Consider the following 27191-nt stretch of genomic DNA (forward strand, 5'->3'; position numbering starts at 1 on the left):
CAGTTCCCTGCCCTGAAGTGATCTTAATCATACTCTATTAAACAACGAGCCAGAGCCACTGTGGGGTGTGGCAGACTCGTCTACTTGGTCATCTGCAGTTTCTTCAGTTCCTTCAGGTCAGTACTTGCTGATCTCAAGGGTGGCTTAGGAACAGGCCTCTGGCCAGCTCGACACGGGGGCAGGTCGGGCACAATGGCGGTCTCCTTCAAGGCCCCAAACAAAAACCTTGTTGCTAAGCAACAAGCCTGGGAAATTTCTGGGTTTGGATCTTGCCAATCCCTTGAGTTAATGGAAGAAGACATAATGGAGGTAACGGAGCAGGGAGGAGGAAATCGGGTGGAAATGGGCCTCTGTAAGCTTTTTTTTTTTAAAAACCTGGGTTTTATTGCGAGCTTTGGGAATGACTGACCATGTGACCCTGAGGCTGTCACTGTACCTTCATGGAACAGTGGCTCCATCTACAACCCAAGGATGCTCGCTGGGAGAGCTGGCTTCCGGGAGTCTCTAAGCCGTCCTTTCTCTAAACCTGTGCAGCCTTCACTCCTTCTTCCCACGTGAAAACCTGTGACTCTGCTCCTCAGTGAGAGGCCTCTTCCACACAGGGAGGAGAACCGATCTCGAAGTAAGAGGGTGATAGAGATAACACATGCTTTCCGATTTGAAAACCCCATTGATACAGATCAACTTCAGAGCGCATGTTACACCTGTGGCTCGAGTTGTGTTCCGTCTGCTAAATCATCTAAACCTTCCACGTCCACCTTCCTAGGAACTCACCTGCAATTCCAACTCCAGAGGTCCCTCCATCTCTTATTCTAACATTTACAAGCCCCTAATGCTTCCACTTGCTCATTATCAGTTATCGAGCAAACCAGAATTAGGTTCCTAGAAAGTTCTAAATACTATTCTAGAGAAGGGATTACAAAAGCAACCAGGGCAGAATGGCCACCCAGGGAGCACTGTCTAATAATAATAATAATCAAAGCCCCCTCTCCCTAAAGCGGCTGCCTTTGATGATCTTCTCATTGTTTTTTTTAAAAAAAAAAAAGGGGTGGAGAGGGAGATGAATGAAAACATGCAAATGGCACTAAATCTGTTCAAAGAAACCTGGAGGAGTCCCACGGAATCACCTTTCATTTATCAGTATTAGGCCACAGCTTTATTTGACCGTCTGCCCAGAACATTATGTATTTCAAATACATAGAGAAGATTTCCTGTTCCACCAAGTCCTGTATTTCTTATGTGAAGTTTGTTTTGATTTTGTCTTTGCTTTCTAGTAACTGGTCAGTGAACAGAAGAGAGCATGGGAAACACTGAAAGAGAGGAATAAACTAAAACAATGAACTCCATGGGGTGATAACAGCTACTTTACACTTCCAGCGAGGGAGGCAAACATATCTGCAGACTCTGGAGACAAAACCCAGCGGGGTGCGCGAGTGGACCCCATGCACGGTATGAAATAACAAAGACAGGAAAATGATCCTGGCCTTGGGTGCTAGAGGCAGCATGTCACGACCACATTAAGTCCTAAAGGTTGGGAATATTCAGGATCCGCATGATCAGGAAAACCTAAACACACTTAATGCACTCCTATTTTCCCAATGTATAGCAATGCTATTAAGATGAATAAAACACGAGCTAAAAGTAAACAGTTATTCCCACACGCTACAACAAAAGGCAGAGACACCCTTCCAATCATTCAAGAAACTTGGGGCAGGGCGCGGTGGCTCACGCCTGTAATCCCAGCACTTTGGGAGGCTGAGGCAGGTGGATCATGAGGTCAGGTGTTCGAGACCAGCCTGGCCAACACGGTGAAACCCCGTCTCTACTAAAAATACAAAAATTAGCCGGATGTGGTGGTGGGAGCCTGTAATCCCAGCTACTCGGGAGGCTGAGGCAGAAGAATTGCCTGAACCCAGGAGGCGGAGGTTGCAATGAGCTGAGATGGCGCCACTGCACTCCATCCTGAGTGGCAGAGCAAAACTCCGTCTTGGGGGAAAAAAAGGAAAGAAGAAAGAAACTTGGTTCCAGGCAGTGCTCTCCTTGCTGGAAACGTGAACAGTGAACAGAACAGGCAGACATTCCCACCCTCGAGAAACTTATACTCTAGCGGGGATACAGAAAATAGATAAATCAGTAAGATACACAGCTTGTTAACTATGCAGGCTCAGTGGAACAATGAGGCAGGGAGAGGGAGCTGGGGCTGACATTGTGCACTGAGACCCCGATGCACCAGGGAAAATGCAGAGCCCAGTGGCTCATTGGGAGGTGACTGCAACCATCCAGGGACAAGATGGGGGATTGTCCAACGTGGCCCAGTGACAAACAGAGCTGATGGCAAGTAGTCACATTCAAGCTATACTTTGAAAAAGAAGCTGCTCAGAATGTGCAGTTTCAAGATCGGTGTGGGAGAAAGAGAGGAGCCAAGGGTGGCTCCGAGGCTTCTGCCCTACCGTAGGCAGCAGGACGGAGCTGCCATCTGTGACGTCTGGGGAGGAGCACTTCTGTGGTGACGTTGGGAGGGTCATCATCATTTGCTTGCACGGCTTTGGGAACACCGAGGCCCCCTGAGCCTCAGCCTCTCCTTTGCTATAAGGTAGACAGACACAGTGGGGGTCCACACAGGAGGATTCCGGAACGAGGCTCACAAACAGTCAGGAAACTCCTGCCAGAAATCCTCCAGGAGAGTGCGAGAGAGGTCAGGACCAAAGCAATGGACTGCAGCCACCTGCATCCTGAAAGTGTCACTTAAGATCTGCATAAGAATAAGTAGCCCTCTAGCATCCTCTGCCATCAGAAAGAAGAGACAGGACTAGCGATTTGGGCTCCATCCAGTGAGTTAAGATGGCCACAGGCGTGATGCCGTCTGTAAACCCCACTACCAGATAAAAAGGCTGTAGGGCAAGTCAGCACTGTCCCCTCTTAGAACCTGAGCTCACAGAGATCCACAGTCCCCCAGGGATTGTTCTAGAAAGACAACAGCATGGAGCCAGGGAGAGGGCCCAGGGCACACACAGTTTCCAGAAGACTTCTTATAGAAAAGAAAACTGGAGCTTTTAAATTCCCCTTCTACCACTTAAAGCATGCCGAGCAGCTCACACTAGGAAGGAGATTTGCAAACGCTGTGTCCTCCTGGTAATGGAGGTGGTATCTTTAGCAAAGGAAGCACTAACATCTGACAGCCCACAGCACAAGCACGGGAGAGGCCAGCAAATGCCACCGAAGAACACGTGGGGTATTCACAGACCTGGAAACTGTAGCACCTCGAGGACAAAAGCCTTTCCTAGGCTCTCTGCACATTCTTATTTCTACCTTTAGGTACAGCCAGAGCTCCCTGGGAATCACAAGTAAATCATAAACCGCTAGGCAGAAGCTGTGGCATTCCATTTCACGGGGCCTCAGCTATTTTCCAGTGCACTAAAGGTGTGAGAATGATTAAAAGATCCCTCTTTTTAGAAAACAAGCACAGAAACCTGAAGAATCCCAATGTTACTGCAGCAGGATGATGACTGTGATAATAATGTCACCAAGCTTGATGTTCTCCAATGCACACTGGCCCAGAATCCATGAAGTTGCCACTTTCTTGATTGTCTGACTGCTACAGGCACAGCCAGGGCTCTCACCACTCTCTCCCTTGAGCCTCTTCCTTTCACTCCACAGCCATTCTCAGACATACTTGACATAGGCTTATGTATTTGTTGTTTTTCCCCGAAGGAAAAAAGTTAAGCTGCATCAGGGACTCAGTTTTATCATCCAAGTGTTTAAAAAAATCTATTCAAATACAAATAATTGCTATAGTTTGTTATTTTCTTTACTGCCTAGTTATCTAGGAAGAAGAAAATACTAGCGTGAATCAGGCAATGACTCCTTCCTTGGTGTGAAGAGGGCAATTCCTCTTCAACAACCATGGAGCCAAGTCAATGTGACAGGCGCTCTCCCTCCATTGATCAAATAAAGAAGTCCCCATGTACCTAATGCGTCCATCTTCTGGTCACATAATGACACATAGCACATTACACCACACTTACGAGTAGCTACAAGGTTTACTAATATCTCTATTCTGTATTCTACTTTATATTTTGCCACTCATGTGAAGTCAATGATAAGATATGGCTCTGTGTCCCCACCCAAATCTCATCTCGAATTGTAATTGAAACTAGGCCGCATAAAACTTAGAAACTAGGCCTCATAAAAAAAGAACTTAAAAAATTAACACCAGGTGGCTCTGGATAGGGTCCCACCCTGCCTCGATAGGGTCCCACCCTGATAGGGTCCCACCCTGCCAATTCCGGGAAACAACCTCATGGGGTCCCACCCTGCCAATTCCGGGGGTCCCACCCTGCCTCGAAGTTCCCGGAATCAACAACTCCAGGAAAAAAACCTCATAAGGTCCTGCTCTAACCAATTAGAACAAGACACCTTGCTCAGGCCATAGACAGACCCAATTACCACGCACCTAAAGCTTTGTTTGAATTTCGCGCCCTAAGCTGTGTTTGAACTTGCGTTTGCCTATATAAACAGCCTGTAACAAGCAGTCAGGGTCCCAGGGCCAACTTAGAGCTTGGGACCCTAGCGCGCTAGTAATAAATAACTCTCTGCTGTGAATCTCGTGTCGGTGATCCTTCCCGGCGACCCCTGCCCAGGAAGGAATCGACAGTTCGGTTCCAACATAATCCCCACATCGATGAACAGACCTGGTGGGAGGTGACTGGATCATGGGGGTGGTTTCCCCCATGCTGTTGTGGTGATAACAGGGTTCTCATGAGATCCAATTGTTTTAAAAGCGGCCGTTTCCCTCGTGCACCCTCTCTCTCCTGACGCCTTGTGAAGAAGGTGTCTACTTCCCTTTTGCCTTCTGCCATGGTTGTAAGTTTCCTGAGACCTCCCCAGCCTCATGGGGAACTGTGAATGAATTAAACCTTTTTTCTTCATAAATTACCCCACCTCAGGTAGTATCTTTATAGCAGTGTGAAAACAGACTAATACAGAAAACTGGTACCAGGAGTGGCACACTGCTATGAAGATAACCTGGAAATGTGGAAACAATTTTAGAACTGGGTAACAGGCAGAGTTGGGACAGTTTGGAAGGATCAGAATAAGACAGGAAGATGTGGGAAAGTTTGGAACTTCCTAGATACTTGTTGAATGGCTTTGACCAACATGCTGATAGTGATATGGACAGTGAAGTCCAGGCTGAGATGGTCTCAGATGGAGACGAGGAACTTAATGGGAACTGGACCAAAGGTCACACTTACTATGCTTTAGTAAAGAGACTGGCGGCATTTTCCCCCTGCCCTAGAGATCTGTGGAACTTTGAGAGATAATTAACGTATCTGGCAGAGGAAATTTCTAAGCAGCAAAGCATCGAGATGCGACCTGGCTTTTCCTGAAAGCACACAGTTATATGCATTCACAAAGAGATGATTTGAAATTGGAACTTATGTTTAAAAAAAAAAAAGCAGAGACAAAAGTTTAGAAAATTTGCAGCCCAACCATGTGGAAAAAAAGAAAAACCCATTTTCTGGGGAGAAATTCAAGCTGGCTGCAGAAATTTGCATAAGTAACGAGGAGCAGAATGTTAATCACTAAGACAATGGGAGAAAATGTCTCCAGGGCATTTCAGAGACCTTCAAGGCAACCCCTCCCATCACAGGCCTGGAGGTATAGAAGGGAAAATTGGTTTTGCGGCCAGGCCCAGGCCTCAGCTGCTCTGTGCAGCCTTGGGACATGGCACCCTGGGTTCCAGCTGCTACAGCTGTGGCTAAAAGAGGCCAAGGTACAGCTCAGGGCATTGCTTCAGAGGGTGCAAGCCCTAAGCCTTGGCAGCTTCCACGTGGTGTTAGGCCTGTGGGTGAGCATAAGGCAAGAGGTAAGCTTAGGAAGCCTCCACCTCGATTTCAGAGGATGTATGGAATTGCTTGGACGTCCAGGCAGAAGTCTGCTGCAGGCCAGAGCCTTCATGGAGAACCTCCATGGGCAGTGTGGAAGGGAAATGTGGGATGGGAGCCCCCACACAGAGTTCCCACTGCGGCACTGCCTAGTGGAGCTGTGAGAAGAGGGCCACTGTCCTCCAGATCACAGAAAGGTAGATCCACCAACAGCTTGCACTGGGCACCTGGAAAAGCTGCAGGTGCTCAATGCCAGCCTGTGAAAGCAGCTGCAGGGGTTATACCCTGCAGAGCCACAGAGGCAGAGCTGCCCAAGGCCGTTAGAGCCCGCCCCTTGCACCACCATGCCCAGGATTTGAAACATAGAATCAAAAGTGATTTTGGAGCTTTAAGATTTAATGACTGCCTGGCCAGATTTCAGACTGGCATGGGGCCTCTGGCCCCCTTGTTTTGGCCAAGTTCTCCTATTTGGAATGGGAACATTTACTCAATCCCTGTACCCCCATTATATCTTAGAAGGAACTAACTGGCTTGTGATTTTACAGGCTCTTAGGTGGAAGGGACTTACCTTGTCTCAGATGAGACTTTGGACTTGGACTTTTGGGTTAATGCTGGAATGAGTTAAGACTCCAGAGGACTGTTGGAAAGGATGATTGGTTTTGAAATGTGAAAAGGACATGATATTTGGGAGAGGCTGGGGCAGAATGACATGGGTTAGCTCTGTGTCCCCACCCAAATCCTCATGTCAAATTGTAATCGTCACATGTTGAGGGACAACGGACCTGGTGGGAGGTGACTGGATCATGGCAGCAGTTTCCCCCAGGCTGTTCTCTTGATAGTGAGGAGTTCTCATGAGATCTGATGGTTTAAAAGTGGCAGTTTCCCTTGCGTGTGCTCTCTCTCCTGCCTCCTTGTGAAGAAGGTGCCTGCTTCCCCTTCACCTTCAGCCATAATTGCAAGTTTCCTGAGGCCTTCCCAGCCATGGGGAACTGATTCAATTAAACCTCTTTTGTTTACAAATTACTCAGTCTCAGGTAGTATCATTACAGCAGTGGGAAAATGAACTAACACATTAACTCAATTATCTTCATGTAACAAATTAAGAACTGAGGTTTAAGAGGGATGCACAATTTGTCCAAAGTCCCTGGGTAATAAGTGGCAAATTCAGAACTTAAACCTAAGTCTCTTGACTTACAAACCCCACATTCTTTTCAGGTACACATCATCCTGGAGGCTTCTGTGGAGCCTGGAAGGCTCATTCATAAACAATAACTTCTGGTCCCCCACCAAAGATGGAATTGCAAATCTGATTGTTTCACCTTTAGAAATACTAAAGAAGCCACCCTCAGGGAAGAAAAAAAAAAAAAAAAAAAAAAAAGCCAATGATTTCTTTTAACTTTTCACACCTGAGAAGAATGTCTGTTTCATCACAGAGTCCTCTAGGTATTAAATAGGCCTTTGGTTTAACAATGGCAATGACAGACCATTTAGTTGGCTAGGATGCAGAGATAAATCCAGTGCTCAACTTCCCCAGTCATAATTACACAGAAAGCACCTCTGCCTCCTTCACAGTCAGTGCTGGAGACTGCCTGTCCTAATAACCAGGAAAAAAATATCTCATCTCATCTGCATCTCCTACCCTCCCTGTGAGGAAGTCTGCGTGATCCCTACAGCCTCGGCCAAAACTGAAGACCACAGGCTCAAGGTCAACCCACAGTAGCGCCTCCCACTCATTCAGAAGAGACATTTCTGTCCAACATCCCTCATATCCACAAGGCGCAGCCTCTGTCCCAGCCCCTCACCCACTATTCTAGAACTCAGACTCCAGTAGGCACTCAGGAAACCCACAAGGCTGTCCCTATCTCTCTACTTTCTGACGCTGGCTGCAGAGACCACCAAGTGCAGATGAGCTCATGAGACAGAGAGGCAGCCCAGAAGTTGGGTAGAGATATGTGGTCACTGCAGGACTGTGAACCCTTCATGCCACCCTTTCTCCTGGAAGCCAATCCTCACCCATCCAATGCTCCATCCCTTTGCTGGACAACAATGGGAAACTGTTAGCTATAAAAACAAACCACAGAACTTACTCAGAATTAGTTCTGACATGGTGGTGATGATCCCCACAGGTGCAGAAAGAGAGCTTTCTCCTAAAGAGAATATTCACAAAGAGAGAAGGAAAGCCTCCGAACAGACAGGGTCCAGGCTCAGACTGCAGAACCAGCCCACTTGTTTCCTGAGCATTCAGCTTGGTTCTGAGTCCAACCTCGAGGGACTTGAACGTCATCGCATAAACTGATGCAACCTCTCCTGGAGGGAAACAGAGATGCCAACTTCAAATTATTCCCAAGAAAACCCCAGCAACCTGGGAACAGTCTTCAAGGCGGGAACCATTCCTGCTGGGAATACCCATAATAACACAAGTCTGTATGGAGTAATTATGTCCAGCCCCACGTTCAAACTTGGGTTTTTACCCTTGGAACCTTTATAAGGTGTCCCTGAGCTTGGAGGCCCCAGTCACAAACAACAGACATGGGCTGTCTAGAAGTCTGTTCCCAGAAAGGATCTTGTTGAAATGACAATAGGCCTAATGGGACTATGTGCTCTTAAGAGAGTACAAGTCCTTGGTCACTTGAGCATCATTAATCTAAAATTACAGTACCAAAAACAATAGAACCCACCATATGCAACCATGTTTTCCACATTCACAGGCTATCGTATGCCTCTGACACATAAAGTCCTGTTAGGAGCTTCCTGTCATTCCAGAAAGAAGTAAGTCCAAGTCCTCCAGGACCATGCAGGACCACAGGCACCCTTACCTCATGAGGGTGCCCACACCTCCTCTCCTCTCCTGGTCTACTCGCCCCTGTTGAGGATGAGGAGTGGGGCTGTGATGCAGTTCTGTGGGTTCACCAGCTGACCACATACCCACCAAGGACACTATTTCAAGAGATGTCTCCCAGACGGAAACTTCCAGTGACTCCAGAGTGATGTATCTTCAATGCAAACTCCCCAACAGCTCCCCGCTGACACTCGCTACCATCTATGCTTTCATTTCCTCCTTAAAACAATAGGCTTAGTACTGACAACTGTATAACTTAGTTCTCTTGTTTATGTTCTTTTTGTCATTCCAGAATAGACACCCCATGAGGGCAGTAGTTTTTATTTGCTTGGTTCACTATTCTATCCCAAGAATTTACAACAGTGCAAGCACAGAGGCGGTGCTCCATAAAAATTGGTCAGTAAAGTTTAATGGACACTCTAAAGCTTGCTGCCTTGGAGAAAGCTCTTGAAACAGCAATAAAAGGTTTACCACCTCTCCTGCACCAGAAGCTTCCTAGTAACAGGGATCATTTCAGGCCCATGTAACATCAATTATTTGGTATAATGTACTACATGTAGAAAGTAAATATTTACTGAGTGGCTACTAATGAGGTGTGATCCTCTCTGCACTGAAATTAAAATGTGCATTAAACACTGAATACAGTTGCTCAGTGTTGACTTGGTCCCAGTGAATTGATGTTAAAATGTTCAAAAGAACCATGTCCGGTTGCCTGTGCTTCCGTGGGGTTAACTCAAAAGGCATATGCAGCTTTCCCTCCCTGGGAACAAGGAGGCCTGGCTTCCAGCCCTGGGTCTGCCTTCTGCCAGCCCTGGGATCCTGGCACATCTCCTAAGCTCTCTGCATCCTTCTTTACTCATGTGGAGAATGATAGGGCTTATTTTCCACCTATAAAATCAACTGAACATTTAAAAACATTGTAATAACTTGGTTATAGTCTTAGAGAAAGCAATAAACATGGCTAATGGTAACATACAATGAAATAACACTTTTGAGAGGCAATATGTGATATTTACCAAGGAACTTAAAATTTTTTAAATCCCTGATCAAGAAGTCCAATTTCTGGGAATTTCATCCATTGAACAAATAATTGCAGGCATGAAAATGTGGATTACAGCATTGTCTATAATATTAAAAAGCTGTAAGTGCATGAATATAATATTTTCAAAGGCATATCAGACCAGTTAAAAAAAAAAAAAAGAAGAAGAGGCCGGGCGCGGTAGCTCACGCCTGTAATCCCAGCACTTTGGGAGGCCGAGATGGGCGGATCACGAGGTCAGGAGATCAAGACCATCCTGGCTAACAAGGTGAAACCCCGTCTTTACTAAAAATACAAAAAAAAAAAAAAAAGCCGGGTATAGTGGCAGGCGCCTGTAGTCCCAGCTACTTGGGAGGCTGAGGCAGGAGAATGGCGTGAACCCGGGAGGCGGAGCTTGCAGTGAGCCGAGATCGTGCCACTGCACTCCAGCCTGAGCAACTGAGCAAGACTCTGTCTCAAAAAAAAAAGAAGAAAAAATAAATAAATTAAAAAACGGAAGAATATGTTATAGAATGACATTTTGTAGGATTAACCAATAGCCTTTTGGTATAATTTTGGTAGGTGAAAAGTAAGCATAAAACCCATCTGTTAATTACAATGGTACTACAGACAAAGACAAGGACAGTACATACTCACACAAAATCATTTCTTATGAGAGTGAGAAGTAACTGTTTTTCTTTGTGCAATATTCATATTACATAAAAGGTTATATATGAAATGTATATATGACAAATTTATATATATGAAATGTACATATATAGGACATATATAGTTATATATGAAATTTATATATAGTTTTATATATATGACATTTATATACACATAAAGTTCAAAAACTTCTGCAAACCAAGGAAAGTTAAATTTCAAAAACTTCTGCAAACCGAGGAAACTTAAATAACAAAATGAAAAAGATTGCAAAATGTATCCCAAAGAGTTATTCTCCTTAATACATACACAACTTTATAAACTGAGAAGTAAAAGAGCAACAACGGAATAAAAAATGATCAAGGAACAAGATACAACTCAAATGGCCTTCAAACACATTTATAAGAAGAGAAATTCACTCTTACTATATCGAGATGCCATTCCCCAACTATCAAGTTAGCAAAAATTCAAATATTTGGCAAATCCTGTTGGGGAGGCTGTAGGTCAACCATCATTCACACACCTTCCTGGTTGGAGTTCCAAATGATGATAGAACACATGAAATGGGGACTACGTCAATATATCTACCAAAGGTTTACTACATGTACCCATTGACCTAGTAATCCCACTTTCAGGCATGTGCCCAGTGGAGGAAGTTAGTCCCTGGGGTCTTGTTTGTAACACCAGAAGACTGAGAGCAACCCAAGTGGCAGGCTGTGGACTAAACCATGGAAGGTTTGCACAATGGAATACTGTGCCGCTGAAGAAAGGATGAAAAAGCCTTCTATGCATTCAAATGGAAAGATCTGCAATATGTGTTCAGTAAAAAGAGCAAAGCATAGAACAGCATATATCCTATGATAAACTTTGTGTATTTATTTGTATTCACATAAATAAACACTGCATGGATATCCAAGATTCTTTTATTTTTTGAGATAGGGTCTCGCTCTGTTACCCAGGCTAGAGTGCTGTGGTGCACTCTTGGCTCACTGCAGCACTGCCCTCCTGGGCTCAGGTGATCCTCCCACCTCAGCCTCCCAAGTAGCTGGGACCACAGGCCTGTGCCACAACCACACCTGACTAATTTTTGTATTTTTTGTAGAGATGGGCTTTCAACTTGTTGCCCAGGCTGGTCTTAAACTCCTGAGCTCAAGCAATGTGCCTGCCTCAGCCTCCCAAAGTCCTGGGATTACAGGCGTCAGTCAGCCACTGCATCTGGCCGAATATCCAAGATTCTAATTAAAAGAGTTACTTAACATGGCAAGGAGGGCTGGACAGTGGAGAGCATGAGAAGGCACAGGTGCCAGCTGGATTCTCCATATATAGCTTTAAAGAAGTTTGATTATGAATCACATGCTGATAGGGTTTGGCTCTGTGTCCCCACCCAAATCTCATCTTGTAGCTCCCATAATTCCCACAAGTTGTGGTAAGGACCCAGTGGGAGATGACTGAAGCATGGGGGCAGGTCTTTCCCGTGCTGTTCTTGTGATAGTGAATGGATCTCATGACATCTGATGGTTTTACAAATGGAAATTTCCCTGCACAAGTTCTCTTGCCTTGTCTGCTGCCATGTGAGACGTGCCTTTCGTCTTCTGCCATGATTGTGAGGCCTCCCCAGCCACATGGAAATGTCAGTCCAATTAAACCTTTCTCTTGTAAGTTTCCCAGTCTTGGGTATGTCTTTATCAGCAGCATGAAAACGGACTAATACACGTGCATATTTAAACATCGCAAAGATTTTAATAAAAATAAAAGCCATTATAATCATTCAGAATAAACAGACGGTCTCTAACTTCGTTTCCGGTCACAACCAAGCAATCATACCTGCTCATTCTATACATCTATTTGGCTACTCAAAGAAAGTTAGGAGCCGGGTGCGGTGGCTCAAGCCTGTAATCCCAGCACTTTGGGAGGCTGAGACGGGCGGATCACAAGGTCAGGAGATCGAGACTATCCTGGCTAACACGGTGAAACCCCGTCTCTACTAAAAAATACAAAAAGCTAGCCGGGCGAGGTGGCGGGCGCCTGTAGTCCCAGCTACTCGGGAGGCTGAGGCAGGAGAATGGCATGAACCCGGGAGGCGGAGCTTGCAGTGAGCTGAGATCCGGCCACTGCACTCCAGCCCGGGTGACAGAGCGAGACTCCGTCTCAAAAAAAAAAAAAAAAAAAAAAGAAAGTTAGGAAATGTATTTTAGTATTGTATAAATTACCACAAAAATTCCAAATAATATTTTAATTAATTTTTTGTCTCTAACTTGGAGTTCCAAAAATGTCAGCCTATGTCGGCTCCCCTACATGTCTCTTCTTAATTTAAAATCTGAAATGTATTTTATTGTCAAAAGGTGCAACATCCTTGATGCATCTGCCTGTCGAGAGCTAAGAGTTAGACAAGGTTGGTCAGCTCACGGCACTGTGAATGTAAGACTTACTTTCACAATCAGTAACTGACTACTTTCATAGTGCCAGCCTTTCAGGGAGGCTTTTCTTTTTCCCATAAGAAAAAAAAAAAAAAAAAAAACAGTGTTAATTCAAACAAGAATTATGCACTAATAATAGCTGACATGTATTAAGATCTTACTAGGTGTACCAACTCATAAGCCACTTAATCTTACAATAGCTTAGTGAGGTGGTATTATTACCTCCCATTTGGTACAAGGAGACCAGGGCACAGCGAGGTTAAGAAGTTTGTTGACTATCACACTACCACAGACATGGAAACAGCATATGCATCTCAGCAGTCTGAAGCCAGCCCCATGCTCTGAACCACAATATTGTATTTAATTATTTTCTGAAAATTAGAATGCACGTGACACTGATGGTCGTAAGGCAGCCATAATCTTGACAATGTGCAGAATCATGCTACAAACGCCATTCTCCCTTCTTGAGACACCTATACTATTCAGCACTCCTGGAGAACAGATATGCCTGTAACTTCCACCCTCCCACTTTACAGGCTGAGAATGAGGTGGAGCTGGTAAATGACGAATCTAAGATCAATTAATGGGCATGAGTCATAGCCTAAAAAACTAGATCCTCCAGAATTCTCACTTACTCTTAATTTCCACATCCTTCCTTATGTGGTGAACAACGTGCTATCCTGAAGTCCAGTAACACTGTAGACCAGAGATTGGTAAAGTCTACCTGCTAAGGGCAAGATGGAAAACATTTCAGGCTTTGTAGGCCATGGGGTCTCTGTAGAAAAGACCACTCTGATCCTGGAGCACGACGCAGTCAGAGACGGCACGTAAGCCAACAGGCACGGCTGTGTGCCTGTGAAGCCTTATTTATGAAAACAGGCAGTGGGCCGGATTCGGCCCATGGACCATATGCTGACCCCTGCGGTGCGTACTGACAATTTTCTAGGGATGGTGGAAATCCATCTCACCCTTCCAATCTTCTCCTTTCTCTAGTAAATACTGGAAGAAAGTTAATGTTCCTAAAATTCCATTTCCACTCCAAAGACTCATGCCTGATGTGAAACCCTTTCCCAACCTCATCCTCACTGGCCTATCTTCCAGCAGACAGTGTGCACTGTGCTGTCGGGCTGGTCTTCTGAGGAGATGCCCACCCTGCACTATGAGGTGACCAGGAGGACCTTCTACCCGGGCCACCTTCCATCAGCATTTAATTTGCATGTTTGATGGCAATACAAGAGCCTTACATGCCGATACACACAGAAGAAATGGAGGAAGTACAATAAAATTAATCCAACTAGTCTGTGGTTGAACAGTTAATGACAATTTTAGGATAAAAGCCTAAGTCTCTTTATCCAAAGATCCTAAGACACCACGTGAGCCTAATATTAGACACGACATCCTAATATTAGACACAACATCCTATACTAAAAAGTGTGCAATCTTTTGGGATCAGAGGCCACTGAGTTTGAACCCCAGCTCAGACACCCAACCACGTGACTGTGGCAAATTGCCTACACTTAACAGCAGCTCCAGTAACTAAGGCACCATCCGAACCTGCATTAGTGGTATATTGCCTCCTTTAATCCTTCCAGTAAACTATGAAGTAGGCATGTTCATCCCCATTTCACAGGTAAGAAAATGAGGCTTTAAAGTTCCCCAACTTGTCCAACGTCACAAAATTAGTAAATGTCAAGAGCCTACCTTCAAACAGAGGCAATCTGGCTTCAGAATCCTACTCTTCAAACCACAAAAGTGACCGCCTCTTGGGCTTCACTGGTGCTGGTGTCTACCATTATTGTAACTATTATCCCCCACTGTTAGAGGGCGTGCACCTTTCTAGTCAAGAACTAAACGCTTTCCTGTGGATCTTCCGCTTTGCCAGATGCAAGCATCTGTAGGTCCTTTTCTGTGGGAGTTTGGGCCTGGATGTGGCTCGGGAACAGAATGGCAGTCCTTGGCCTCGCTGGGACACACTGCATCCCCGGGGTGGAACGCAACCCTGAGACACAGCTGGCTGCCTTGTTAGCCATAGTCCTGCGCAACATGTGCACCAAACAGTCAATGTCTAAGGGAAGATGGTTTATGTGCTAGAGAGGCCAGGAAGGGAGGCAACCAGTAAAGGAAAAGGATTGTCAAGGGGAACCTTCCAATCCCACAGCCCCACTCCAAGAATCAGCAATTAGCCCGAGGAACGACCCCCGCCAGGGCTATTTCCGTTCCACCCAACCCACCTGAAAAATTATTCTAAAAAGGAAAAAATAAGTTATAAACATATGAAGCCACGTGCAGTTAAAGAGGGTAAGTGGCGGTTAGCACAAGAAGTTATATAATTTCCCTTTTGTAGCTAGGAGGAAAGTTATCTCCCAAAGTTTGACAGTTGAACACAGAAGTACAGCAGCATTTCAGACTGTCACTCAATCTTGCTGCAGCTCTGCCTGGCAGATGACTGAGCGTGTGCCCACAACTTAGGCCTGGAATGAGGAGGAGGGAAAGAAGAGGAGGCAGACCAGTTAAAATTAGAATCCACTCTGCTGTTTGCTGTTGCTCTGGCTTCAAGGGAAATGGGTGGGTTTAGGTGGCTTCAGCTTGATTTGAAGTTACTCGTATAAGGTTGTGGGCTGGATCAGAACCCTGGGGGAGACAATAATTCCTCCCCAGGGGCCTGTGTGAGAAGAAATGAGACTCCCCTTCCAAGGCTCTCCATTCATGAACCAAACTGCAATCCCCTCTTTTTGAAAACCATTAAGAAAAGACTAGGAAGGAGACTGCATTCAGTTCAAAAGAACAAAATCAGGAATCTAGAAATAAACATTGTACACTCTCTTATCCCACAGCAGAGAAATATCCCAGGTCCCACTGAAAAGTAGAGAAGCAGGCTTAGGTAACTGGAAACTGGGAGCTGAATCCATGCAAAAAACAAAGTGAAGGTCAGAACTAGCGAGAGCCCAGGGAGTGCCTCTGTCCAAGACTTCATCTGCTATCACTCAGATACATGGCAAATCAGAGGACAGAATTCCAAGGCCCAGGTGAGCAGCGCTGCCACTCCCCACACAGGTGCCAGAGCTGTCTGTGTCTAGAATAACTGACTGCCCCATGTTAGCAAGTTCCACACAGCTGAAGACTGCAAAAGAGAAGGGTTAAGGAAAAATCTCTCATAGATCCTGAAACTGCAGCATGCTGCCAAACCCCACCTCAGAATGCAATTTGTTATTCAGTCTTAACTCACCCATGACCTGGTTTGCTCCATATTTTAGTTTTGTAACATTTATTATCCTTCTGGCAGATATGCTGAAGAAGACTAGAATCACCTCATATACTAGACAGCCCTATCACTGGGACCCCACACCCTGGCCATCCCTACCATCCCTACGGGGGCTCCCAGTAGAAAGAAGGCAGGCCCACTCAAGGAACCAGACAACTGAAGGAATATTAAAGCAGGGAATAGTTTACAGACGTGGAAACGGAAAGGGACTCAGGAGAACGTGGAAAACTGCACACCCGTCCCAAGAGGACTGGGCATGACTTCCCAGCCAGAGGTTACTGTCCAATCAGCTGGAACTCCTGCAATAAGGACAAGGCCAAAGAACTATGGGAAACCCAGTGACCACACACCACAAAGTAAAATGACACGGTCAGTAAGTATTTCTGCTTTTCCATACTTGTCAGTTATTTTACAAAGTGTATGTTATACTTTGCAAAAAGAAAAACGAGTAAGAAAAATGTGTCAAATAAGGAAAGCAAGGTAAAGACAAGAGTGATTTTAGTGCACAAAATTCATATTCTCAAAGTTTAGTTTTACACATGACTCTATGCACTCAATTTTGTGCAGGTCATGCTTTGGGGGCAACAAATTTGGTTCAAAACTTCAAACAGAAATGGGGGCTGCAGGAGGAAGGGCTAGGCCACTGGAGAAGCCATCACATGGTGAGAAAAACACAGTCCTGTGGCTTGTGCGGAAAGAAGGTGCAAGTCACCACTTGGTGAAGCTGGTGGCTGAGGGTGTGGACACTGGGACAACAGACCCTGGGCTCATTCTCCACCATAGCCTCTGCTCTCTGAGGGGACCTGGGCAAGTTCCTCCCTCTCCAGGTCTCAGTTTCCTCCTGTATAAAATGGGGAGAATGTACCAGTTGAATATCCGCCATCCGAAATGCTTGGAACAGAAGTGTTTTGGATTTTGAAATATTTGCATATACCTGATGAGATATCTTGGGGCTGGGACGTGTATTCGTCTGTTTTCATGCTGCTGATAAAGACTTACCCGAGACCGGGCAATTTACAAAAGAAAGAGGCTTATTGTACTTACAGCTCCACATTGCTGGGGAGGCTTCACAATCATGATGAAAGGCAAGGAGGAGCAAGTCACATCGTACGTGGATGGCAGCAGGCAGAGCGAGAGCTTGTGCAGGGAAACTCCTGTTTTTAAAAACATCGGATCTCAGGAGACCCACTGACTATCACGAGAACAGCATGGGAAAGACTCACCCCCATGGTTCAATCATCTCCCACCAGGTCCTTCCCACAACACACGGGAACTATGGGAGCTACAAGATGAGATGTGGGTGAGGACACGAAGTCAAACAATATCAGGATCCAAGTTTAAACATGAAATTCACTTTTGCTCCATATACACCTTATACGCACATAGCCTGAAGGTAAAATTTTATAAAAGATTTGTAACAATTTTGTGCATGAAAGGAAGACTGACTGCATTTTGCCCGCAATCCGTCACATGAGGTCAAATATGAACGTTTCCACCTGTGGCACGGTCGGCACTCAAAGTTTCATGCTCTGCAGCATTTCAGATTTTGGAGTTTTTGAATTAGGAATGCTCAGCCTGTACTTTTATTAGTTACTTGGGGCTGCAGTGACAAACACCACAGACTGAGTGCCTCCAATAGCAGAAATGTATTTTCTCACACTTCTGGAAGATGCAGGAGCATGAGCAGGGTGTGGGCAGGGTCGGCTCCTTCTGAGGCTCAGAGGAAGGATCTGTCCCAGGCCCCTCTCCCTGGCTTGTCGGTGCCATCTTCTCCCTGTGTCTCTTCATATCATCTTCCTTCTGTGTGTATGTCTGTCTCCCAATTTCCCCGTCTTATATGGACACCAGTCATCCCGGGTGAGGGCCTACCCCAATGACCTAATTTCAACTTGATTACCACTGTAAAGGCCCTCTCTCCAAATAAGGTCACACACTCTGATGTACTGGGAGTTAGGATTCCAACATATGAATTTTAAGGGGACATGGTTAAGCCCACGACACCATTTAGAATAATGAGGATTAAATAAGTTAACAGATGTGGCACCCTACTAACAAGGCCAGTAATGACACTGATGCACTACAGGAATGGCCATCATTATTGTCATCACTACTGACATTCAGCCCCAAGGATGGGGTATTACCTAACCTACTGGCTACAGCCCTGGACCAAGAGGCGGTATACCTGGGTGCACCCTGAGACCACATGCTACACTCTCGAGGGGCGGCTCTGTGCTACGCTCACAGTGTCCCTGAGCCCAAGACCTCATCTGACCAGCAGGAACCCCCACATCTCACCAGCCTCTCACTACCACTGCAGGGACTCAATGGGACAGCCCGAACACATAATACCTGGGAACACCGTGGGCTCTGACCACCAGTCATGCTTGAGGAGGATGATGCCAAGAGACACTGGCAATGCCCTCGCCAACTTCACAGTGCCTGCTTTGCCCCGAAGAAGAGTTGATGCGTTTTTCCAGACACTGTGGCTAAATTTGTAAAAAACACATTGACAGGTAATTCTGGGTGTTATTTTGTATGGTAGGAGAAAAGGATTTGTTTTCTCAAACGTGTTTGTTTCTTGTGATGAGAATAGACTGATCCCAGTAGGGGGAGCAAAGCTCTTGTCTTCAAGACCAGGTGATGGGCCAGCAAGCATGGACCCGCAGGACTGCTGCAGCCACAAGAACACATTCCAATTACTGGAGCCGTGTTCTATGTTCCCAGAATAAATCAGTGGTTTGTCCCAGCTGAGGAGGTGAAGAGCCACTGGCAAAGCCAGCTGCACCCACCAGGAGTCTGTTCTAACCTTGCCTGCTCTGGGCCCGAAGTGTTCACTGTTCCCCTCCTTCAACCAAAATAATATAAGAAAGTACTATGCTTTCCTGTTCCCCTCCTTCAACCAAAATAATATAAGAAAGTACTATGCCCACGTATTTTAACTTGCAACTCATCCTGCAGGATATTCTCTTTCTGTATTTTCAAATGAAAATATGGAATGCCAGAAGAGTTTAGAACATATCTCCTATAGCCTTCTCAAGGGTTGCCCAGAGAAGAGAAGGCCCTTGAGGAAGGATCAGCAAGGACAGGGTGGCTGCCCACACCAGGCTGTTTTACATGATACCATTCTGGGAGTAATGAGCAGAAGAGACATACCATTCAAAAGCAACTAATGCCAAATCCCATGGAATTAAGAATCCTTTGAAGTGGACACCACTTCCCCTACTCTACAGATATCAACAACTCACCGCACGCAGTGACCCGTTTCTGAAAAAAACACTGTTCCTTAAAATGCTAAGAGAAGGTCCAGGTCCACTGAAACATGAGTTCCCAAATCAAGTAGCTTAGTGCTTTGGGTTTGCAAAGATGTTCATGAACTTTTAATTCATTTGATATTTCCAGCGAGCTTTTGACTTTTCCCTCATTTTGCACATAAAAAGAAAAAAAAAAGAAGTCTATGGAAGTATCTTAATCTGGCTTCCCCTAGAGCAGACCCTGAGACAATGATTCCTATGCAAGTGATTTACTTGGTCGGTGAGTTTCTTGAGCTAAGGAAACAGTTGTAGACGTGAAGAAGTGAATGAAGTACAAGTGAAGGATTTACCACTCTGGTCGCTACTGAGGTTAATGGATGCTTAATCCCATGGAGGACTCAGACAGTCACTGTCACACCCCTGCCTCATAGTTACCCAGAAGTAGAGAGCAGGGGCTGAGATCTACCAACTCTAACTCCCAAGACCGGGGGCTGCTCCAGGACAGGGCGCCACAGGACAAGGCTGAGGGGCTCCTCAAAGTCCCCATGCAAAAAGGGGCAAGGGTGGGGCACAATGGGGCACTAACAAGACCCTGGGCAGGTTCCCTTCACACTCATCCTCCTTCCCCCATAACCACTGGTGCCCACACGCCCCAAGGGAAGTTTTCTGTCGCAGATGACAAACGAACGGTGTCTTCTGTAGATGAAGGATTACATGTTTCACATAACATTTTCAAAGCTTGATTTGTAGTAATTTGTCAGAATAAACTCTCATTGGAGGAACAACGACCTATATGCACAGTGATGGGTAAAATTCATTATCACACACGTACGAACCGATAAGAACCTTGACTCAGCGGGTGACCATGGGAAACTGGAGAAGCGACGGCTTGCTGGGAGAGTCACGAAAAGGGAGAACATCATACAGGCATGGGGGATGGTATGTGGGGAGGAGGAGGAGACAAACTTGTCTCCAAAATGTCTTGTGTGGACGGCTGCAAAAACTCCTGACACCATGAACCAAAGAACTAAAGCTAAAGCCAAGAGAGGAAGGTCGGTCGAGAAAAGAAGCCTGTACAGGGGAGAAGCATGGATCTTCAAGGATCAGGAGGGCTTCCAGGTGGAAGTGGCCAGGATGTATAACCAGAGACCTGGCCATAGAAAATCCCATCAGGAGTAACACTAGCTCAAGAATCGCCTTCACTGCACAAGCTTGTGCTACTGCCCTCACCACGGACTTCCTAATTACCTGTTCACGGAACACTCTGCTCGGTGATTATTCTATTAAAGTTGAAATGCTTCAGGCCTCCTGAAAATAGCCCCTAAATCACTCCCCTTCTCATGGCAATATTTACTGTACTTCAAAACGCAAGGCAGGAGGTTGTCATGGAAAAAGAACTTGGCTACTATTAACCTCTTAAAATATTCTTTTTATAGTGGGCTGCTTTAGACATTTGGTGACTGGGGATTTCTCCAGGGTCAATTCATCCTTCTCCCCAAACAAACCTCAGAGCACAGACTTTTCAGGTTCTGGGAAGACCAAAGCGGGTGACGCTGACCATGGCTGTTTAGTCTTCGTGTTGCTGTTGTTTCTGCATCCTAGCTAGAAGGTGAAGAAACATCCAACATTTGGAGACTAACTCAAATTTTAAAATATTCCAGTGTTTCTCTGGCCAATATTGTCATAATCGTCTTCACACGGTCCATTTAAACCACCATTTCTTCTTACTGTGAAATATATGGGCTAAGACTTTGAAGTGCCTGCAAAGGTCAGGGTATAACAATTGTTGCTGAGTAAACAACTTCTCCAATGCTGAATGTGCAATTTTGGTATTAGTGTGTGTGTTGTGGGGGTTGGGGGGGTATCTTTTTTCCTTTTCTTTCTTTTTTAATGATACTAAACATTTAACTCCTTCAAACCTAAAACGCACATCCTGTTTAAAAACTGAAAGCTTAATAAGTGAAAACCCCGATAAACTTAGGCAAATTTTCTGTCTCTTCACCAAATACAAACAGCATAGCAATCTAGAAGGTAAAAGAGAGATTTCCTTTTAAGATGATAATTATCAAAAGCAATTTTTATAAATCTTGTGCCTATTTCCTTATTACCTGGAAAGGATGGGAAAACAGCTTCGGGATGCCATCCTGAAGATGCAATCCTGTCCCATTTCCCCAAGCTCTGCGCCACCGCACCGGCCTGCAGCTCCACACTTGCCACAGAGTCACCGCCCTACCTTCCCGCTATTTGTGCTTAGGTTTTGCGTTATGCCTCAGGCTTAGAAAAGCTTCTCCCTCTAGAAGGCACTGGTCCCTTAAACTCCATAAAGGCCCTGAATATACAGACATTTCTATAATTGAGTAATTGACAGAAAATTGCTCTCCATACATGTACATGTCTGGTGCTGTAGGTCCACTCACCAAACAGCTTCCACCTGCCTTTGCATGTGTGGTGGCGGCTGCTCCCCACCTTGCAGGGACACCACTGCCTCCTATGATGGCCTCCAACACGCCCTCCTCCTGAGCTGAGATCGTGTCCTATTTTCCTGTTTTCCCTCCAGGCCCAGAAAAGCCGAGCCTCGTCCCAGTGCATGTGTCTGCAGGGTTGTTTCACGTTTCTTGTAAATATCCTCATAACAGGCCTGCCAGCTATGATAGGGCAAACATTTGACACTTGTTGAGTACAACTGTCTGTGAACAATTCCAAACGGGGCAGCCAGCACGCACGCGCAGGCAGAATTCCTCTGTGTGCAGAAATCCTAATTTTATACCTAAACTCATTGCTACTGTGTTGAGTGCAAAACCACGCTCCCTCTTTCAAAGAATGAAAATTCACATTGGAAGCCAATGTGTTCTCTTGCTGTGTTTTGTTTTGTTTTTGTTTTCCATCTCTGCTACCCTTGCCACCGTTTTACTTTAACCTCATGCCTCTTTCTTGAGCCACATCATTACTTCCTTTACAGTTCTGCCTACCAGCTGCTGGAGTGGGCCAGGAGGGGAGTGAGGAAAATGCAAGACCAGGCTGACCCATTCCCTGCACAGCTTCCAGAAGGATGGTTCTCAAATGCAAAGCCACTCCGGGGCACACAGTGTGTCCCATGCCTGCCTCTAGTTTGCGGCTGCTTGACCGGAGGGACTATATTAAATTCATTTTTAACAACCCCAGTTCCTCACCCAATGACTGCACACCAAGGACACATGACTCAGAAACCCTGAGTTTTAACTCTAGATATGTAATTAACTAGCTAAAGACTTTTGCTCATCAATTAAACAGAGGAAAGAAGAAAGAGGAAAAGAGAGAGGGAGAGAGGGAAAAAGGAAAGGGAAAGGAAATTTGTTAAAACTGCAGGGTTTGTTTGGGCGTCTTCTCTTGTAATAGTCTTTTGTTCTGTCATTTTTGGAAACAGATTCAGGTAAATGGCAAGTAAGCAGACCTTACACATCCAATTACACAGATTCATTCTGAGAAGAGGAAGGAGGCAAGAAAAGGTTTAACTTAGAAAAAAAATCACGAAGAATTTAATTGTGTGATGAGGAATGTCTATGAGCTCAGAAAGTGACAAGATACTGCGAGATGTTCATCAATCCATTAAGGAACAGGATGGAGCCAACAAAGAGGGTATATCGGATCAGAATGTGTTGCATATTAACTTTCATGCTCCCAAAATCACTGGAGATTCACTTATCTCTAAACGCACACAAACATTTCAACCCAGAGACTCCTTGCTTGGCCAGTAAGGGTAAAAATCAAACATACATTTTTCAGGTATTTCGTGTTCATGTTACCTGAGGACTCCTGATGTTACCTATGATCCTGTCTGTTCAGGCCTCAGTATCTCTCTGTGGAACAAGGCACGATTCAGAAAAGATGTCCTCCAGTGTCTCAAAACTAGAAGGTGGATTTCATGCATCAAATCACCACTTATAACTCAGCCTAATTCAAGTCCAAGTACAACTTCATCCTTGACCTCTGCTTCTCAGTGCTGAGGACAGTCCCCTTCTTCAACCGTCTTTTAAAATTATCGAAATAATCTTGTCATCTCCCTTTAATGATCAATCACAGTTCAAAGACCACCACAAATTCAACACTGGCATCATGATGGCATAAACCATGGAGACTAGCAAGGTGGGACCAGTCATTAACTGAAGACCTTCAGTGCATGAATGCCTATGCTCAGTAATGGGAAAGGCATTGCCCTGCCTCGGGAAGTTTATGCCGCAGTTAATAAGACAAGTGCATAAATATTCAAGTAAAAGAGAATGGGGAAGAACTAACATTTTATTAACTATCTGGTCTAAGTGTTAGAAGTTTTCCCTATTTCAGTGAATTTAACTATCCATAATCTGATAAGATACGTGGCTTCACAGATGAGGAAACAAGTGTTCAGTCAGAAGGCTAAATAGCACAAAGTTTTGATATAGGAGGTAGAAAGAAAGTATTTAGGCAGGCAGTGAGGGCAAAAGAGTGTTTGGCAGAGCTTCCCTTCTACCAAAAATCTGCCCCCCAAAATCATTTCTCTTATAACAAAGAACAGCCTGAAAAATGGAGCCACAAACAAAAATAAGAAAGCTAGAAGCTTGGATGAGGGATGCCAGCAGCTGCACCAATAGAAAAGAGTTACCTGGGGGCCGGGCATGTCCAACACGGAGACTCCATCTTCCCTTTTCCGTTACCACATGTACAGTAATAAATAAAAGGGCAACATGGTACAGCTCAGGCAGAGAACCCCCCTGCATAATAAAACATTAGGGTGGGGGCTACCAGAGATTTGCATCCTATGCAAATGGCACACCTGGTCTAACCAGTCTTTAGCTCCCTGTGTAGTTTAGGTACCACTTCCCCACCAGCTTATCTATAAACTCCCTGTATTTCACTGTGGATCCGACAACCATTTTTTTCAGGACCCCTCTCTGTAGCGGAGAGCTATTCTCTTTCTTTCACCTGTTAAACTTCCACTCTCAGCCTCACTCTTCATGTGTTCGTATCCTTGTTCTTCCTGGCCATGAGACAACAGACCTCAGGTATTACCCCAGACAACGAGGCTGTTTCAATTTCACATGTATTTAGTAAATGAGAGAGAGATTTTCAAATGCCAATCAAACACTGTCGCTAATATTACTTCCACAATACCACACACTGCCTAGGAATTCCAAGAAAACACAGCATTTCCAGGTGGCCAAGTCAGGAATGCTTCAGGGAAGAAGGGCTATTCGTGCTGGGCTTTAAAGCTGGAGTGATGTTGTTATGTGTGTGAAAGAAATTCTAGGCAGAAGGACAAAAGGGGGATGGGTATTCAAAGTCATGTGCCAGACATGAAGGCATGGCCTCAAGGATGTCATCCACAGCAAGATCCCTGCATCGGAGCTTTCCTCTCTTAGTGTCCTCTGGCTCTTAGTGTCCTCTTGTCCTTAGGATGCATGCATGTCTCATCTCTCCAAATACATTACTGTCTCCTGAGGCTGGGTCTGTATCAAATACTCTGGATCGCAGGGACTCCACTAACAGTGCCCTGGGCACAGTAGGCACTCAGTGCAGGTGCGTAAAAGAGTAGTTCACATTCTAAGAGAAAAAAAATGTACCTTTATAGGAATTCAATCTGGAAGATAAAATGCCTCCACCCCTCAGAAATTAATTTTTTTTCCTGGTCATATTGTCGCTGCACATAATCATTATCATCATAAAGATTTATTATCATAAAGATAATCGCAACATGTTAAACGCCTATGAAGCAGCAGACCTTTCTGTGATACAGTAAGAGATAACTGGAAACCCACAGACTGATTTAACATCAGACTTAAAAAAAGAAAAGCATGCATTATTCCTTTTCTAATTGCTAAATTATTACATGTTTTAAAGAGAAATTACACTAAAAGCCATAAAGAAAAAAACCCACATAAGTCCAAGAAAGACATCCAGAGGACCAAGTTGTATTTCAAACAGCAAAGCAGATTTTTCTGAAAGCTTTCTTCAGTACCCCCCCACACACACACACACATACACACACACAATTGAAATTGGCATTATGCTGACCAATGACTTCATACAATCACTTCACTGCCAATTTGAAAATTAAGCGCATGCCAGCACTTTCTTCAGTTCTTCCTTCATGCTGAAGGAAGTAAACAAACCACTTGTGAGTGTGAATGCAGCGGAGAGCCTGAAACTGCCACAGAGCTGCCTGTCCACGGTGAAGGAGAAAAGAACTCTCATACCTCCACACCGGGGAACCCACGTATTTGCCAGGAACATTTCAGGTGTGGAAGCTCCTTGAGATTTACCTGGCATGACCTCCTCCCTTCACGGTGAGAAGAAATACATGCCTGATCTATGCAGAGAGCAGGTCAGTGCTGTTCTGTCTGAGAATCCTCTCTCTACACACCAACACTCCCGAGTCATGACTAATTTCTCCTTCAATTCCAAATGGCATTATCCTTCCCCCGTTGTGTGTTGTGACCATCACTTTCCAGAACACAATCTTGGCCACTCTCATTGCCTTCATAAAAGAGTACCATCCAGGGGCCCAGGTGGACTCACCCCGACTCAAGTTCTCTAACAAAAGTCAAAGTCCCTTCATGGTATGCCTTCCAAGTGTCGGGAGCCACCATCGGCTGGGCTCATTTTTAAAAAAATAAGAGAGTAAGGCAGATTCTCAGAGTTGATCTGGGAACTTCAAAGGTTTTCACTCTGTTGCAAAGATTCCATGCCAAAGGCACAAGGGTCTTTGATGTACATGGTCCCCAGTCTACTCCAAGGGAATAAAAGGAAAAAGAGGATTTTAGGGCTTCACTGAACAATACAGTTTACTTTTCCTCCACCCATGTTTCCCTTTAGTTCTCCCGTAGTCTCCATTGCCATGAAATATCCTTCCTGATACGAGGGGCAAGACATTCATTTCTAACTGTTAGAATCACAGAGCGTGAGGGCTGGAGGGTCTCCGGAACACGGGCCAGCCAGAGGAAACAACACGGAGCGGCGCTGTGCGATCTCCACAGGAGGGCAGGGAGGGGACAACATGGAGCGGCGCTGTGCGATCTCCACAGGAGGGCAGGGAGGGGACAACACGGAGCAGCGCTGTGTGATCTCCACACGAGGGCAGGGACAGGTAGCCCCTTGACTGCGATCCACATGCCTATTTGGCAGTAGGCTAGTCCCGGGGAATCCAGGGGACTTGGGAACTTCACTTGCTGCTCCAGTGCGATGGTTTCCATGTTTTTTCCCTCTGGAACTCATGCTGAAACTTAATCCTCAATGAAACAGTATAGGGGGTGGTGGTGATCTTTTAAGAAGTGACTGGGTCATAAGGCATCTGTCCTCATGACTGGATGAATCCATTCACTGGTCATGGATGAACAGATTAACGGGTTATCACGGGAGCAGAATAGCTGTCATGAGAGTGGGTCTGTTATAGAAGCCACTTTGGCTTTCTTTTGTGTGCCTGTGATGCTTTCTGCTGTGCTATGATGCAGTGTGAGGCCCCTCACCAAGAGCCCACCCCATGAGGTCATCTGATCCCAGAATTTCCAGCCTCCAGGACTGTGAGAAATAAACTTCTTTTCTCTATATTACCCAGTCTCAGATACTCTATTACAGCAACAGAAAATGAACAAAGACATCCAACAGCAGCTCTCCTAGCTGGATGTGCACACACAACGGTACATCATGATCCCTGTTTTCCTAATAATCTATTAAATAATCATGCCGATGAGCCACACTCCACCTTCACTTCCATCCCGCCGTTTGGTTTCTCTGCTTCCTTTTTATAGTCTCTGACTCCTGGCCATGCCCCAATGTCCCACTGAGAGAACAAGCTGTGAAAGTTACAAGGCTTCATGAGGCCCTGAGATGGGAACTCCCTG

At 45.3% G+C, this 27191-nt stretch overlaps 1 protein-coding gene across 13 annotated transcripts in view; it reads right to left on the reverse strand.

Annotated features, from left to right (window-relative positions):
- Positions 1-27191, reverse strand: part of RNF144A (ring finger protein 144A) — a 424395-nt gene that overhangs the window by 356333 nt on the left and 40871 nt on the right. The window lies entirely within an intron of this gene.

This window comes from Macaca fascicularis, chromosome 13, assembly GCF_037993035.2.
Source record: "Macaca fascicularis isolate 582-1 chromosome 13, T2T-MFA8v1.1".
Classification (NCBI taxonomy): domain Eukaryota; kingdom Metazoa; phylum Chordata; class Mammalia; order Primates; family Cercopithecidae; genus Macaca; species Macaca fascicularis.